This window comes from Pan troglodytes, chromosome 14 (assembly GCF_028858775.2).
Source record: "Pan troglodytes isolate AG18354 chromosome 14, NHGRI_mPanTro3-v2.0_pri, whole genome shotgun sequence".
Taxonomy (NCBI): domain Eukaryota; kingdom Metazoa; phylum Chordata; class Mammalia; order Primates; family Hominidae; genus Pan; species Pan troglodytes.
In genome coordinates, this window is record NC_072412.2 from 39957628 (window position 1) to 39975727 (window position 18100).

General features: G+C 40.7%; 1 protein-coding gene and 1 pseudogene across 6 annotated transcripts in view; both read right to left on the reverse strand.

Moving 5' to 3' along the window:
• The window catches only part of LOC129136722 (phosphatidylinositol 3,4,5-trisphosphate 3-phosphatase TPTE2-like), a 122691-nt gene that overhangs the window by 62637 nt on the left and 41954 nt on the right, over positions 1 to 18100 (reverse strand). For 2 of the 6 annotated variants that reach the window (XR_010150650.1, XR_010150651.1), the window contains exon 3: positions 14642 to 15943. The exons of the other annotated variants lie outside the window; for them this stretch is intronic. The gene's annotated coding sequence lies outside the window, so the exon portion shown is untranslated. Of the gene's footprint in view, positions 1 to 14641; positions 15944 to 18100 lie in introns of those variants that run through there. 6 annotated transcript variants of the gene reach the window in all.
• On the reverse strand, positions 4005 to 17357 carry LOC107968026 (uncharacterized; annotated as a pseudogene).

Sequence of the window (18100 nt, forward strand, 5' to 3'; positions counted from 1 at the left end):
AGCTTAGCTTTGGGGCTGCACTCTGGCAAAGATGAAAGATTAAATATTAATATGGACAGTAGATTTGCTTTTTGGGTGACTCATAATTTGTGGAATTTATTAAAACACATTATTTATTACCTCCTTTTTGGATACTCTGATTAAAAATGGTAAAGGAATCAATGACTTATTAGTACTTTGTCAATGCCCCAAGGAGATAACAGTTTAATAACTGATAGAAACCAACAGTCTAGTGATCATCCCAGAAGGAAATAGTAATGTCTTTGTGTTGATTTACATGCTAAGTGAAGTTTTTTGGTTTTTTAAAAACACCCCAGCTAATATTAAGTGTTGCCAAATTGGGAGGTGGGAGGATTGCTTGAACCCAGGAGTTCAAGACCAGCCTGGGCCAGTGAGACCAGTGAGACTCCTTCTCTAAAAAAATTAATAAAAAAAATTAGCCAAGTGTAGTGATGCCTGGTTGCAGACCCAGCTATGCAGGAGACTGAGATGGGAGAATTGCCTGAGCCCAGGTGCCACTGCCCTCCAGCCTGTGGTGGCAGAGCAATGCCCTGTCTTAAGACAAACAAATAAACAAAAGTCAATATACAAAAATGAGTTATGTTCCTATAAAAACTAGCTCAATTTAGACATGCTATAATTAACTCACAGTTATTAGCTTAACTTGCTTTAAAAAACAATGTTAGCAATCAAGAGATGTTTTACCCATAAGGATGGAATCTGGAAATTTTGGGATGGCTGCCCTCAAGTGGCATGGCCCATCCAGTGGGCCCTGGTCACATTACTCCATGACTACTCCCATTAGGGGAGAGAAAAATTAATTCCACCTCAAATGAATAGTTTGAAACAATTTTCAAAATTGGCTAAGGGAGTGGTAGAATCATGTCTTAGCCATAAACACCATAACCTGGGTGAGATGTGGGTCAGACCCTTCTCTTCAAGGTCTTTGGGTATTTACAAATACATTTTTATACAATTGCTGAAGTCTTGAGTCTCTGACTACGTAACAGTTATTTCTTGTAAACTATCTGCATGTATAAAAATGCTCCCCTGCCTGAGAATAAGGTAGAATGATTCCATCAATGGTCTCAATTCTTCATCTTTTCCTGAATCCATGCCCTCACATTTCACCTTGTAGCGCCCTTTCACTCTAATTTTGTGTTCCATTATGTGAGTTGATTTGGTCACTGGAATGCCACAAAGGAGAGGCTTGCAAAAGCACTTGTAAGATTCCAGTCTAGCCCTTTCCTTTTGCCATTACCTTGAAACATATCCATCATATTCATCCTGAGGGAGGATGAAGATAAGTTGAGCAGATAGGAGTTACCCAAGACACCTAAACTAAGGTAATTGTAGACCAACTGATAAAGACATTTCAAAGAAACAAAATTTTATATCACTCATGAACATAGATGAAAAGTTCTAAACAAAATATTAGCAAATAGAATCTAGTGATAGATAAAAAAGATAATACATTAAGACCAAAGGGAGTTTATTCAAAAATAAAAAAATGTTGGTTTAACTTTGAAAATCTCATTAATGGAATAACAGAAAAACATTTTGATTACCTTGACAGATGCAGAAAAAATATCTGATATATTCAACACCAATTCAGGATTCAAAACTTTTAGCAAACTAGAAATAAAATGGACTGTCTTAATCTGCTAAAGAATGATTACAAAACCCTATAGCAAACATCATTTCAAATAGTGAAGCATAAAACTCTTCTTGAGTTTGGGAACAAGGCAAGGCTGCCTCCTCTTACCATTTCTATTCAATATTACAGTGAAAGTCCTAGATAATAAATAAAGAAAAAACGCATAAAAAGTGGGAAGAAAGTAGTAACTTTATATGATTGTATACATCAGGAAATCTACACATTAATTATTAAAATGAATGTGTGAATTTATGAAGGATGCTAGATATAAAGACAATATACAAGGCTGGGTGTGGTGGCTCACACCTGTAATCCCAGCACTTTGGGAAGCTGAGGTGGGAGGATTGCTTGAACCCAGGAGTTCAAGACCAGCCTGGGCCAGTGAGACCAGTGAGACTCCTTCTCTACAAAAATTAATAAAAAAAAATTAGCCAAGTGTAGTGATGCCTGCTTGTAGTCCCAGCTACATGGGAGACAGAGGTGGGAGAATTGCTTGAGCCCAGGTGCCACTACACTCCAGCCTGTGGTGACAGAGCAATGCCCCGTCTTAAGACAAATAAACAAAAGTCAATATACAAAAATTAGTTATGTTCCTATATACCAATAGCAAATAATTAGAAAATGAAGATTTTCAAATATCATTTAAAATAGCATAAAAACTTATCAAATACTTAGAAATAAAACTAACAAAAGGTGTAAAACCTGTACACCGCAAACATTGCTAAAAGAAATCAAACACGACCTAAGTAGAGAGATATATTATGTTCATGAGTTGGAAATATCAATATTTTTATATGTCAATTGTCTCCAAATTAAGTTACATAGTCAATCCCTAGGTCAAAATATTGGCTGTGTGTGTGTGTGTGTGTGTGTGTGTGTGAGTTTGGGTGTGTATGTAAATTGCCAAGATGATTCTAAAATTTATACGGAAATTCAAAAAATCTAGGAGAGCCAAGATAGTTTTTAAACAAGGAAGTACAAAGTTGGAGGACTTATACACAAGTTTTCAAGACTCATTATAAAGCCATAATAATTAAAACTGTGGTCTGGACTTAAGTATAGACACGTCATAATGAAAGGACAAAAAGCCCAGAAACAGACCTATACATATATGTTCACTTGATTTGCAGTAAACATACCTCTGCCATTCACTGGGAGAAATTATGCTCTTTACAATAAATGGTAGCGGGGGGATTGATAGCTATATGAAAAACATGAACCTTGATACTTTATATCTTTACAACAATTAATTGGAGATCAGTCATAGACCAATATAGAGGTCTTGGTTACATGCATATATACTTATGTATAATATCATCAAGATATACACTTGATTAGTGCAACTTAACCGTATGTGTTATACCTCAATAAAAATGTGATGATATGCATGCATATACATATGTATACTTACATCTAGGCATACATACAGATGATTTCATATATCTTTTTACTTCAACTTTTAGATTCAGGGGTTCATGTGCAGGATGTGCAGGTTTGTTACATAGGGAAATGTGTGCCATGGTGGTTTGCTGCACAGATCATCCCATCCCTAGGTATTAACCCCAGCATCCATTAGCTATTCTTCCTGATGCTCTCCTTCCCCCACCCCAGCCCTCCCAACAGGCCCCAGTGTGTGTTGTTCCCCACCATGTGGCCATGTGTTCTCATCGTCAGCTCCCACATACAAGTGAGAACATGCAGTGTTTGGTTTTCTGTTCCTGTGTTAGTTTGCTGAGGATGACAGCTTCCAGCTCCATCCATGTCCCTGCAAAGGATGTAATCTCGTTCCTTTTTATGGCTGCATAGTTTTCCATGGTGTTTATGTACCACATTTTCTTTTTTTATTTTTTTAAGTGTTAAATAATCTTTATTTGATATTACACATAAACCACACTAAAATACCATTCAATAAGTAAAAGGAACCATTTTAAATACAGGGAATTCTAATTAGATTGGCATAGTTAAGGCCAAAAATATAAAGTAAACATTGCTACCTTATCTTCAACCCTTGCCTTTAAGAGGCAAATAAGCACAAAATATAGGTGAATCTTGCATGGTTTTGAGACAGTGAAGGAATTTCCCCAGTATTTAAATATATTCACATAACCAGTTATATAAATCTAAATATAAAACCACTCTCCAATAAGTTTTAAGATGGCACTCACCATCTTTGTGAAAAGTTGAACATTATTAACAAAGTCTAATCATATCTTTAGAAGGGGTAAACAGTGATAGCATTTACTGAATTAAAATTACTATTAAAATTCAAAAACCAAACTTATTCATTTAATAACAAGCCAGTCTTAGTTTTAAATCAGGACTGTCCAACAAAATATGCTCTCAGTCATTCATGATCTGAAGTCTGGTGTATGAGATCTATTAAATTATGGTACACATAAAAAAGTCAGGAGACATTTCTGTTTTTTAATAAATAAGGCAGTGGCCAATTGTTACTCACTAAGAGCTTTTTTGAGATAAGCTATCAAGTCTGCCTTTCTGCCTTCTTAATGCCGGCAAAGATCATTTTTGTTCCAGGGATGTACTTCTTGGGATTCTCCACATACTCCATCAGTGTATCCTCCCCCCAAGTGATGTCTTTGTTCTTATTGGCATCTGTGTAAGATAATCCAATGGCCTGACCTGTCTTCTGCCTGAAGAGACCATGGAGATTAGGCCCAGTCTTGTGCTTGCCTCCCTTTCCACGGTGTGGCACTGGGCACACTTCTGAACAAAAATCTTCTTGCCTTTCTCAACATCACCCGTATTTAATTCTCTTTCATCGCTGGCACTACAAAGGTTTCTGCTCGGAAGCCAGATGTCCCACTCTCTCTATGTACTACATTTTCATTATCCAATCTATCATTGATGGCATTTAGATTGATTCCATGTCTATGCATGCATGCATGTATCTTTATAAGACAATGATTTAGGCTGGGTGCAGTGGTCTTGAACTCCTGACCTCCTGATCCTCCTGCCTCAGTCTCACAAAGTGCTTCTTATAAAAGTACAAAATAGCTTTATGCATTATGAAAATAATCAAACTTACCCTTCTACAAATACTCGAAGAAGAACACTCATGAGAAAAAATCAGGCAATAGCTAGAGAAATAGAATGATATTCCAAAGGAATATAAACTTTGCTATCAGTGAAAATTAGGTTAGCAAGGACGAGAGCCACATCCAATAAGATAAAAAAACTCCAAATATTCTACAATAAATAAATAAATAAGTAAATAATAGCAAAGATAAAGGGGCTTTTTTCCCTATAGTTATACTATATTTAGGCCAATGATTGCGTACCAAAATGCAATTATTTAGTATTAAACTGCTCAGTGGCAGGAAAAACTGTAATGCCTTAGAATCTCAGAAAAATCACTGTTTTCACCCAATAGAAGCAGTTCTTTTTTTTTTTAAGTATGACTTTTCTTTTTTTTTTTATTATACTTTAAGTTTTAGGGTACATGTGCACAATGTGCAGGTTAGTTACATATGTATACATGTGTCATGCTGGTGCGCTGCACCCATTAACTCGTCATCTAGCATTAGGTATATCTCCCAATGCTATCCCTCCCCCCTCCCCCCACCCCACAACAGTCCCCAGAGTGTGATGTTCCCCTTCCTGTGTCCATGTGTTCTCATTGTTCAACTCCCACCTATGAGTGAGAACATGTGGTGTTTGGTTTTTTGTTCTTGCGATAGTTTACTGAGAATGATGATTTCCAATTTCATCCATGTCCCTACAAAGGACATGAACTCATCATTTTTTATGGCTGCATAATATTCCATGGTGTATATGTGCCACATTTGCTTAATCCAGTCTATCATTGTTGGACATTTGGGTTGGTTCCAAGTCTTTGCTATTGTGAATAATGCCGCAATAAACATACATGTGCATGTGTCTTTATAGCAGCATGATTTATAGTCCTTTGGGTATACGCCCAGTAATGGGATGGCTGGGTCAAATGGTATTTCTAGTTCTAGATCCCTGAGGAATCACCACACTGACTTCCACAATGGTTGAACTAATTTACAGTCCCACCAACAGTGTAAAAGTGTTCCTATTTCTCCACATCCTCTCCAGCACCTGTTGTTTCCTGACTTTTTAATGATTGCCATTCTAACTGGTGTGAGATGGTATCTCATTGTGGTTTTGATTTGCATTTCTCTGATGGCCAGTGATGGTGAGCATTTTTTCATGTGTTTTTTGGCTGCATAAATGTCTTCTTTTGAGAAGTGTCTGTTCATGTCCTTCACCCACTTTTTGATGGGGTTGTTTGTTTCTTTCTTGTAAATTTGTTTGAGTTCATTGTAGATTCTGGATATTAGCCCTTTGTCAGATGAGTAGGTTGTGAAAATTTTCTCCCATTTTGTAGGTTGCCTGTTCACTCTGATGGTAGTTTCTTTTGCTGTGCAGAAGCTCTTTAGTTTAATTAGATCCCATTTGTCAATTTTGTCTTTTCTTGCCATTGCTTTTGGTGTTTTAGACATGAAGTCCTTGCCCATGCCTATGTCCTGAATGGTAAAGCCTAGGTTTTCTTCTAGGGTGTTTATGGTTTTAGGTCTAACGTTTAAGTCTTTAATCCATCTTGAATTGATTTTTGTATAAGGTGTAAGGAAGGGATCCAGTTTCAGCTTTCTACCTATGGCTAGCCAGTTTTCCCAGCACCATTTATTAAATAGGGAATCCTTTCCCCATTGCTTGTTTTTCTCAGGTTTGTCAAAAATCAGATAGTTGTAGATATGCGGCGTTATTTCTGAGGGCTCTGTTCTGTTCCATTGGTCTATATCTCTGTTTTGGTACCAGTACCATGCTGTTTTGGTTACTGTAGCCTTGTAGTATAGTTTGAAGTCAGGTAGTGTGATGCCTCCAGCTTTGTTCTTTTGGCTTAGGATTGACTTGGCGATGTGGGCTCTTTTTTGGTTCCATATGAACTTTAGTTTTTTCCAATTCTGTGAAGAAAGTCATTGGTAGCTTGATGGGGATGGCATTGAATCTGTAAATTACCTTGGGCAGTATGGCCATTTTCACGATATTGATTCTTCCTACCCATGGGCATGGAATGTTCTTCCATTTGTTTGTATCCTCTTTCATTTCCTTGAGCAGTGGTTTGTAGTTCTCCTTGAAGAGGTCCTTCACATCCCTTGTAAGTTGGATTCCTAGGTATTTTATTCTCTTTGAAGCAATTGTGAATGGGAGTTCACTCATGATTTGGCTCTCTGTTTGTCTGTTGTTGGTGTTTAAGAATGCTTGTGATTTTTGTACATTGATTTTGTATCCTGAGACTTTGCTGAAGTTGCTTAAGGAGATTTTGGGCTGAGACAATGGGGTTTTCTAGATATACAATCATGTCATCTGCCAACAGGGACAATTTGACTTCCTCTTTTCCGAATTGAATACCCTTTATTCCCTTCTCCTGCCTAACTGCCCTGGCCAGAACTTCCAACACTATGTGGAATAGGAGTGGTGAGAGAGGGCATCCCTGTCTTGTGCCAGTTTTCAAAGGAAATGCTTCCAGTTTTTGCCCATTCAGTATGATATTGGCTGTGGGTTTGTCATAAATAGCTCTTATTATTTTGAAATATGTCCCATCAATACCTAATTTATTGAGAGTTTTTAGCATGAAGGTTGTTGAATTTTGTCAAAGGCCTTTTCTGCATCTATTGAGATAATCATGTGGTTTTTGTCTTTGGATCTGTTTATATGCTGGATTACATTTATTGATTTGTGTATATTGAACCAGCCTTGCACCCCAGGGATGAAGCCCACTTGATCATGGTGGATAAGCTTTTTGATGTGCTGCTGGATTCGGTTTGCCAGTATTTTATTGAGGATTTTTGCATCAATGTTCATCAAGGATATTGGTCTAAAATTCTCTTTTTTGGTTGTGTCTCTGCCCAGCTTTGGTATCAGGATGATGCTGGCCTCATAAAATGAGTTAGGGAGGATTCCCTCTTTTTCTATTGATTGGAATAGTTTCAGAAGGAATGGTACCAGTTCCTCCTTGTACCTCTGGTAGAATTCAGCTGTGAATCCATCTGGTCCTGGACTCTTTTTGGTTGGTAAGCTATTGATTACTGCCACAATTTCAGATCCTGTTATTGGTCTATTCAGAGATTCAACTTCTTCCTGGTTTAGTCTTGGGAGAGTGTATGTGTCGAGGAATTTATCCATTTCTTCTAGATTTTCTAGTTTATTTGTGTAGAGGTGTTTATAGTATTCTCTGATGGTAGTTTGTATTTCTGTGGGATCGGTGGTGATATCCCCTTTATCATTTTTTATTGTGTCTATTTGATTCTTCTCTCTTTTTTTCTTTATTAGTGTTGCTAGCGGTTTATCCATTTTGTTGATCCTTTCAAAAAACCAGCTCCTGGATTCATTAATTTTTTGAAGGGTTTTTTGTGTCTCTATTTCCTTCAGTTCTGCTCTGATTTTAGTTATTTCTTGCCTTCTGCTAGCTTTTGAATGTGTTTGCTCTTGCTTCTCTAGTTCTTTTAATTGTGATGTTAGGGTGTCAATTTTGGATCTTTCCTGCTTTCTCTTGTGGGCATTTAGCGCTATAAATTTCCCTCTACACACTGCTTTGAATGTGTCCCAGAGATTCTGGTATGTTGTGTCTTTGTTCTCGTTGGTTTCAAAGAACATCTTTATTTCTGCCTTCATTTCGTTATGTACCCAGTAGTCATTCAGGAGCAGGTTGTTCAGTTTCCATGTACTTGAGCAGTTTTGAGTGAGATTCTTAATGCTGAGTTCTAGTTTGATTGCACTGTGGTCTGAGAGATAGTTTTTTATAATTTCTGTTCTTTTACATTTGCTGAGGAGAGCTTTACTTCCAAGTATGTGGTCAATTTTGGAATAGGTGTGGTGTGGTGCTGAAAAAAATGTATATTCTGTTGATTTGGGGTGGAGAGTTCTGTAGATGTCTATTAGGTCTGCTTGGTGCAGAGCTGAGTTCAATTCCTGGGTATCCTTGTTGACTTTCTGTCTCATTGATCTGTCTAATGTTGACAGTGGGGTGTTAAAGTCTCCCATTATTAATGTGTGGGGGTCTAAGTCTCTTTGTAGGTCACTCAGGACTTGCTTATGAATCTGGGTGCTCCTGTATTGGGTGCATATATATTTAGGATAGTGAGCTCTTCTTGTTGAATTGATCCCTTTACCATTATGTAATGGCCTTCTTTGTCTCTTCTGATCTTTGTTGGTTTAAAGTCTGTTTTATCAGAGACTAGGACTGCAACCCCTGCCTTTTTTTGTTTTCCATTTGCTTGGTAGATCTTCCTCCATCCCTTTATTTTGAGCCTATGTGTGTCTCTGCACGTGAGATGGGTTTCCTGAATACAGCACACTGATGGGTCTTGACTCTTTATCCAATTTGCCAGTCTGTGTCTTTTAATTGGAGCATTTAGTCTATTTACATTTAAAGTTAATATTGTTATGTGTGAACTTGATCCTGTCATTATGATGTTAGCTGGTTATTTTGCTCGTTAGTTGATGCAGAGTCTTCCTAGTCTTGATGGTCTTTACATTTTGGCATGATTTTGCAGTGGCTGGTACCGGTTGTTCCTTTCCACGTTTAGCGCTTCCTTCATGAGCTCTTTTAGGGCAGGCCTGGTGGTGACAAAATCTCTCAGCATTTGCTTGTCTGTAAAGTATCTTATTTCTCCTTCACTTATGAAGCTTAGTTTGGCTGGATATGAAATTCTGGGTTGAAAATTCTTTTCTTTAAGAATGTTCAATATTGGTCCCCACTCTCTTCTGGCTTGTAGAGTTTCTTCCAATAGATCCGCTGTTAGTCTGATGGGCTTCCCTTTGAGGGCAACCCGACCTTTCTCTCTGGCTGCCCTTAACATTTTTTCCTTCATTTCAACTTTGGTGAATCTGACAATTATGTGTCTTGGAGTGCTCTTCTTGAGGAGTATCTTTGTGGCGTTCTCTGTATTTCCTGAATCTGAATGTTGGCCTGCCTTGCTAGATTGGGGAAGTTCTCCTAGATAATATCCTGCAGAGTGTTTTCCAACTTGGTTCCATTCTCCCTGTCACTTTCAGGTACACCAATCAGACGTAGATTTGGTCTTTTCACATAGTCCCATATTTCTTGGAGGCTTTGCTCATTTCTTTTTATTCTTTTTTCTCTAAACTTCCCTTCTCGCTTCATTTCATTCATTTCATCTTCCATCGCTGATACCCTTTCTTCCAGTTGATCGCATCGGCTCCTGAGGCTTCTGCATTCTTCACGTAGTTCTCGAGCCTTGGTTTTCAGCTCCATCAGCTCCTTTAAGCACTTCTCTGTATTGGTTATTCTAGTTATACATTCTTCTAAATTTTTTTCAAAGTTTACAACTTCCTTGTCTTTGGTTTGTATATTCTCCCATAGCTCAGAATAATTTGATCATCTGAAGCCTTCTTCTCTCAGCTCGTCAAAGTCATTCTCCGTCCAGCTTTGTTCTGTTGCTGGTGAGGAACTGTGTTCCTTTGGAGGAGGAGAGGCGCTCTGCTTTTTAGAGTTTCCAGTTTTTCTGTTCTGTTTTTTCCCCATCTTTGTGGTTTTATCTACTTTTGGTCTTTGATGATGGTGATGTACAGATGGGTTTTTGGTGTGGATGTCCTTTCTGTTTGTTAGTTTTCCTTCTAACAGACAGGACCCTTAGCTGTAGGTCTGTTGGAGTACCCGGCCGTGTGAGGTGTCAGTCTGCCCCTGCTGGAGGGTGCCTCCCAGTTAGGCTGCTCGGGGGTTAGGGGTCAGGGACCCACTTGAGGAGGCAGTCTGCCCATTCTTAGATCTCCAGCTGCGTGCTGGGAGAACCACTGCTCTCTTCAAAGCTGTCAGACAGGGACATTTAAGTCTGCAGAGGTTACTGCTGTCTTTTTGTCTGTGCCCTGCCCCCAGAGGTGGAGCCTACAGAGGCAGGCAGGCCTCCTTGAGCTGTGGTGGGCTCCACCCAGTTCGAGCTTCCCGGCTGCTTTGTTTACCTAAGCAAGCCTGGGCAATGGCGGCGCCCCTCCCCCAGCCTCGCTGCCACCTTGCAGTCTGATCTCAGACTGCTGTGCTAGCAATCAGCGAGACTCCATGGGCGTAGGACCCTCTGAGCCAGGTGCGGGATATAATCTCCTGGTGCGTCGTTTTTTAAGCCCGTCGGAAAAGTGCAGTATTCGGGTGGGAGTGACCCGAGTTTCCAGGTGCCGTCTGTCACCCCTTTCTTTCATTAGGAAAGGGAACTCCCTGACCCCTTGCGCTTCCTGAGTGAGGCAATGCCTCACCCTGCTTCGGCTCATGCACAGTGCGCGCACCCACTGACCTGCGCCCACTGTCTGGCACTCCCTAGTGAGATGAACCCGGTACCTCAGATGGAAATGCAGAAATCACCCGTCTTCTGCGTCGCTCACACTGGGAGCTGTAGACCAGAGCTGTTCCTATTCAGCCATCTTGGCTCCTCCCCCTAGAAGCAGTTCTTAATAAATACAGTTCCCACCAAACCACTTCACAAGATGTCATCATGCCCTTTTATAGAAGACACATCAGACCAACACTTCAAGAGAGAAAAGTAAAACTGAATTAAAATTACCTGTGTCTGTAAACTCTTCTTAAAATTTGAGAAGTTTATATCAATTTCTCATAAAAAATAAAACCTCATTAATTTGTATAATCCTAAATAATTCATTAATAGAAACCAAATGAAAGCATGAGTAACACAAGCTCTTAAAAGATCAAGGCTTTTCGTCAGCGACATTTTCAACAAGTACATGATTACATATTTGTGGGTGCTTCTAGCACAGTGATGGGCACATGAGAAAGAATTCAATTCCATAAATATTTATAGTATTGAACTCTAAATTAGCTCCTGACTCTTGCTGTTACATATTCTAAATACATTCCCCATAAATTGATTATACTATTTGCCTAATCTATGAAGATGAATTAGTCTTCAAAGTACTTTTTTTAAAATTGCAGCTCAAATTAAAATATCATTAATTCAAAATGAAACAATTATATTGCATAAATCTATATCATAGTATGAAATCTTACTCTTATTTAGATGAGAGTCTAAGTAAATTGTTTCCAGAATTAAAGAGTAATTCTAGATGTATAACGTACTTAGTAAAACACTTTACTTATAATTACAGAATTTTAACATGCAATTTTCATTAACATTACCTTTGCAGATGGAAGAAAAACAATATTAGTATGTTACTATTAATCTTAGGCAAAAGCCATTTCTTTGCAAGTCTTAATGTCCAGCTTAAACCAAAATTACACGATAAATTAGATTACATTAGGTGGGGCACATGGCTACTTAGCAACCGATGGATGGTGGAAATGCTTTTTGGTTTCTTTTTTTTTATTTCAGTGTTTCTCATTGAAATATTAAGTCACATCTACATATATATATATATATGATGAACTTGACATTCTCGTCAGTGAGCTCCGTGATCCACACGGTAGGCTAGTTGGCATACGGCGTTGCGCCCAAGTGCCACCAGCCTCCGTGTCAGCTCCACGGTGACTCTTCTTACACATTCTTAAATACAAGTCCTTTGTTTCTATAGGAGATATTCTCAAAGTGGGATGTGAATCTAAGTTATGAAGCATAACAATTAAATAACATCCATACACCCATCACCTCATGCAGAATGAAATATTTCTAGTCCTGCGGAAGCTACAGGACTGCTGGAATTTCTTCTCTGATCCAGTCCCCTTGCTTCATCACAGAGGTGACCACTGTTCTGAAGGTTATGTTCATAATCCCTGTGCTTTTCTTTATAGTCTACATATATATCTATGTATAGAGAGGGGAGGTGTAGGTATAAATATAGATATATCTAAAAATATATTATTTTGTCATATCTATTTTTAAGCTTTAAAAAATGGGTATCATGCTGAAGTAGTATTTACCTTGAAGCATACTGTGATCAATAAAAACAACACCATCATGCCCAGTGGTATAAGCATGGCTCACACAGCTAATCCTGGCATTTTGGGAGGCTGAGGCAGGAGGAGTTCAAGACCAGCTCTATAAAAAAACGGGACCAGGAGTTCAAGACCAGCTCTACAAAAAATGAGACCCAGACCCTACAAAAAAATTTAAAAATTAGCCAGGCATGGTAGCTTGTGCCTGTAGTCCCAGCTACTCAGGAAGCTAGGGCAGGATAATTGTGTGAGTACAGGAATTCAAGGCTGCAGTGAGTTGTGATCAGACTACTGCACTCCAGCCTAAGTGACAGAACAAGACTCTATCTTAAAAAACAGAAGAAGGGAGAGAGGCAAAGATGGCTGATTCAGAGCTGCTGCCGTCAATGGCTCTCATGGAAAAGAATGAAAATGGTGAGTGAATTCAGCATCTTCAACTGAAATATCTGGGTTCTCACATTGGGACTGACTAGGGGGATGGCTTGACCCACATAAAATGAAGAAAAGCAGGGTAGGGCAATGGCCCACCTGGAAGGGGCATGGAGTCAAAGGAATCCTGTCATGTTTAATACTGACTGTCAACTTGATTGGGTTGAGGGATACAAAGTATTAATCCTGGGTGTGTTTGTGTGAGTGTTGCCAAAAGAGATTAACATTTGAGTCAGTGGGCTAGCAAAGTCAGATCCACCCTTAATCTTGGGGGCACAATCTAATCAGCTTCCAGCAAATAGAAAGAAGGCAGAAAAACATGAAAAAGAGATTAGCCTAGCCTCCCAGCCTACATCTTTCTCCCATGCTGGATGCTTCCTCCCCTCGAACATTAGACTCCAAGTTCTTCAGTTTTGGGACTTGGACTGGTTCTCCTTGCTCCTCAGCTTGCAGACAGCCTATTATGGGACCTTGTGATTGTGTAAGTTAATACTTAATAAACTCCCCTTTATATATATATATATAATCTCCTATTAGTTCTGTCCCTCTAAGAGAACCCTAATACAGATTAGATTTTGGTACTGGGAGTGTGGTTCTAGAGGAATAGAATATAAAGGATGGAGTTCTTTCATTGGTTTGGGAGTCTCTGGAGTTGGCTGATTAATATGATTAGACCCAAAAATGCTAAGGTCTCTACTTCTAATAGTATGGAGAACACTGATAGTTTTTGGTGGAAACTGTGTAGAGAGTTATACAAAATAAATGCAATTGAGACTCCTGATTCACCACTCTTGAGAGGCAAGGAGTTTGGTGACTCTATACATAATACCTTTGACCATATGTGGAGAATCAAGGAACATAATGAAGCTGGTTGGTTGCTCCTAAGTTCAGTGGACAAAATGATGAAAGAAAATGATGAACTCAAGTATTCGGTCTCCCAGGTTCAGAAGCAGATATGGAGCCTCAAATCTGCTAAGACTGCCCTGAATGAGAGTCTTATCTCCTGTAGAAAAAGAGCTGAAACTGTGGAAAAACAGACCCAAGCTCTTACACGAGTGGCTGACCAGCAATGAAAGATGCATGCACAGCCTCACCAGGTGTCTACTGTTAAAGTGAGGGCATTTGTTGGAAAAGCATGCAACCTGGCAACTTGGAATGGGGACATGTGGGAGGACCCTGATGAAGCTGAGGACACTGAGTCTGTAAACTCTGGTGAACCTTTTTTGCCAGAAGAAACAGCTTCCCCATCCCCAGTAGTGGCAACATCCCCTCCCTGACCTATGCTGCTATCAGCCTTTCCACCTTTGTCCAAGGAGAAAAACCCTATGCTGCCTGCAGCAACAGTGATGGCCTCCCCTGAGCCAGTTGCCAGGCAAGATAATGTTGAGTCTCCTCAGAGGCCACCCCCAACACCTCTGTTTGCTTCTAAACCTATAACTAAAGTCCTGGTGGCCCCCTAAGGATGAGGTTGAGAGTGTGACCCATGAGGAAGTGTGCTATACTTGAACTGTTGGAGTTCTCTAATTTATATAAACAGCAATCTGGAGAACGGGCATGGGAATGGATATTAAGGGTATGGGATAATGGTGGAAGGAACACAGAGTTGGATCTGTAGCAGGATAAGCCATGGCCAAAACCCCTCAGACACTGGGTTGAGGAAAGAGGTAGCTTTATTTGGCCAGAAGCGTCAGCAGACTTGCATCTCAAAAACTGAGCTCCCCAAGAGGGAAATTCCTGCCCCTTTTAAGGGCTTACAGTTCTAAGGGGGTCCACGTGAAAGGGTTGTGATCAATTGAGCAAGCATGGGGTACATGGCTGGGGCCCCATGCATCGGTAGTTAAGACAGAACAGAACAGAAAGTTTCACAATGCTTCCTCATACAATGTCTGGAATCTATAGATAGTACAAGCAGTTAGGTCAGGGGTTGATATTTAACTAGCAGACCAGGCCTGGGGTGTGGGGCCAGGCTGCCTATTTATCTCATTTTTGCCTTCTTTAACTTTTATTTCTTCCTTCTTTTTCTGAGGTATGAAACAATAAGAGAGGTGGTCTCCTTCCTCATTCCCCCCTTTGAGAATCTCACTTATTAGTGGGAGTTCTCACTTTCATCTTCACTACCTAGGTCTTCCTGCAAGACAGATTGATAATGATTCATGTAATACATTTGAGCCTTATCTGTACTTGCTAGTTTCACATTCCTTGAGGCTCAGTGAGTTTCTGCTTCACCTCCCCCGTGCAGCTGCAAAGTTACAAGGTTTATACAGAAACATGGTTTCCCAAGGATTTGGAACATGTAGTATAGATAAATGTAAAAGACTGATCAACTGCCTTTGTTCTTGCTTCTGTAAGTGTGCTTCCTGCATCACGTAGCTCCCAGCCACTGACTGCTTAAAAGGTGGCTGCTTTCTTTGTCCAGGGCTCAGACTTTCCTATACACTAATCCTACTGAGCCAGGTGATCATCTTTTAATAAAGACCTTTCCTGAACTCACTTTGTTTGGTCTCTCCCATCTTTGATTGTCCCACAACAATAATAACTATAAAACAGAAACTGTTTTAACTTGTTGCCCTACTCAGTGACCTTATGAATACATTGGGAACAGTCCTCCATGTAGGGAAAATCAGTGGAAGTCCTTATTACATAAGTCCAAATTTTAAGGAGAATAAGTCCCACGATGAGTTTCCTCATGCTTTGGCTGTGCGTAGATGAGTCAGCTTCTGGGTGTGACTGGAGCAGGGCTTGTCATCCTTCTCAGAGTCACTTTGCAGGGGTTGTCCGGGCTTGGTCTCACCTTCCAGGTCTCAGAGGCTGCAGGTTTCACATGGCTGTGGTGGATCCAGGCTTGGATTCCTTCAACCTTTACAGCTGTGGGGGTGGTCAAGATGACGGTCTGGGGTCTTTCCACCGTGGTCACAAGGGGACTACATTCCAATCCTTGATCCACACTTGATCACCTGGAGAGAAAGGGTGAACTGGGGAGAATAAGCTAATGGGGCACCTCTCATTTACCCAGGCTGAAATTGTTTGAGCATTTTTCCTATGGCCTATAGCTGTCATTTTAACTCAATTTCACCTAGCTCTTGTGGAGTGCCTGGGAGTCCCCATAGTATGGGAGGGGGTCTATGATGCAATATTTTATAAGGGGAATATCCTGTTCTTTTAGAAGGGGTACATCTTATTTTAAACAATACCATCAGGAGAGCCTGTATCTATTTTAATCTTGTTTCCTGACACACTTTCCCTAAGCTATTCTTGATAGTCTGATTCATTTGCTCCACCTTTCCTGAACTTTGAGGTCAGGAGGCAGCATGCAGTTTCCATGTGATCCCTAATACCTTTGCTGTCTTCTGTACCAAGTCAGCCACAAATGCCAACCCATTATCTGAGCCAATTCGTAAGAGCAGTCCAAATCTAGGAATACGATCTCGAAGAAGTGCATGGGTTACTTCACGAGCTTTCTCAGTTCGTGTTTGATAAGCCTCCACTCACCCAGAGTAGGTATACATGAGAACTAGTAAATACTTGTTATCTCCACACTTGGGCATTTATGTTAAGTCCACCTGGAGATCTTCAAAGGGAGCTGCTCCATAAACTTGTATGCTGAGCAGAACGGCTGGACCCTGCCTCGCATTGTGCTGTCGGCAGGTTACACACCACTGCGCCACTATTTTGGCAAGGGCTGACAAATGCGAGATGTAGAAGTACTGGCCTAACAACTTTTCAAGTGACCCCTGACCTAGATGGGTGGTTTCATGCACAGTCAGTACGACTGCGGCTCCCAGCAGCTGTGGCACAGCTACTTTCCTATCTGGTAACCGGATCCATCCTTCTTCCAACACCTGTCCTCCCTCTGCCTGTAGAAAGTCCTTTTTTCTTCTTTAGAATAAGTAGGTACAAGGTCAGGTGCTTGAGGGAGCAGGGGGGCTGTGACTGATGCCTGGTAGGGGGCAGATGCTGCTTTTCGAGCCTCTGAGTCAGCTTGGGAGTTGTCCAAGGCAACTGAGGTGGAAGCTCGCTGGTGGACTCCGCAGTGCATGACTGCCACCTTTTGGGGTTTCCATACTTTTTCTAATAATTGCAAGATTTCTTGTTGATATTTTAGTCCTTTACCCCAGAGTTCAACAGGCCCTTTTCTTTATATAATGCTCCATGCACTTGGAGGGTTAAAAAGGCATACCGGGAGTCAGTGTAAATGTTTACAGCCTTACCTTCACTGAGTTCTAAGGCCCAAATTAAAGCAATGAGCTCAGCTTTCTGGGCTGAGGTACCTTGGTGCAACGATTTGGCCTCAATTACAGTGTCCGGGGTTACCACTGCATATCCCGCACACCTCTCTCCTTGTGGGTTGACAAAGCTGCTCCTATCCATGCACAGCTCTCAGTCCACTGATGCCCAAGGTTGGTCCCGGAGGTCAAGTCTGCTAGAGTAAACTGAGTCTAACACCTCTACACAGTTATGCTTGACAGGCCTCTCTGATACCGGGAGCAAGGTGGCGGGGTTCAGGGTGTTACAAACTTCAATGGTTATGCGGGGATTTTCACAGAGCAAGCTTTGGTACTTGGTTAGTCTAGCATTCATTAGCCAATGATGTCCTTTGGTATTCATTAAAGTCACCGCAGCATGGGGGGCCCCTTTATGTTCAGGTTTTGCCCAAGGGTTAGTTTATCTGCTTCTTGTGCTAGCAGGGCAGTTGCTGCTAAGGCCCTCAAACCCAGGGGCCAACCTTCAGAAACCCTGTCTAGTTGTTTAGAGAGGTAACCACCGGCCTCGACCAGGGCCCCACAGTCTTGGTCAAAACCCTAACTGCCATTTTTTCTCTCTCTGACACATATAGTGTAAATGGCTTTGTCAGGTCAGGCAGACCCAGGGCTGGGGCTGACATGAAGTTTTCTTTTAACTCATGAAAATCCTGTTGCTGTTGGGACCCCCATTCGAAAGGTTCCGTGTCACCCCTCTTTGTAACTTGGTACAGAGGTTTGGCCAGTACTGCAAAATTTGGGATCCATAACCTGCAGAACCCTAAGAACAGCTCCTAAGAATTCTCTCACCTGCCTTCTGGTCTTAGGCTCTGGTAGGTTGCAAATGACCTGCTTTCTTTCTGATCCTAGGCT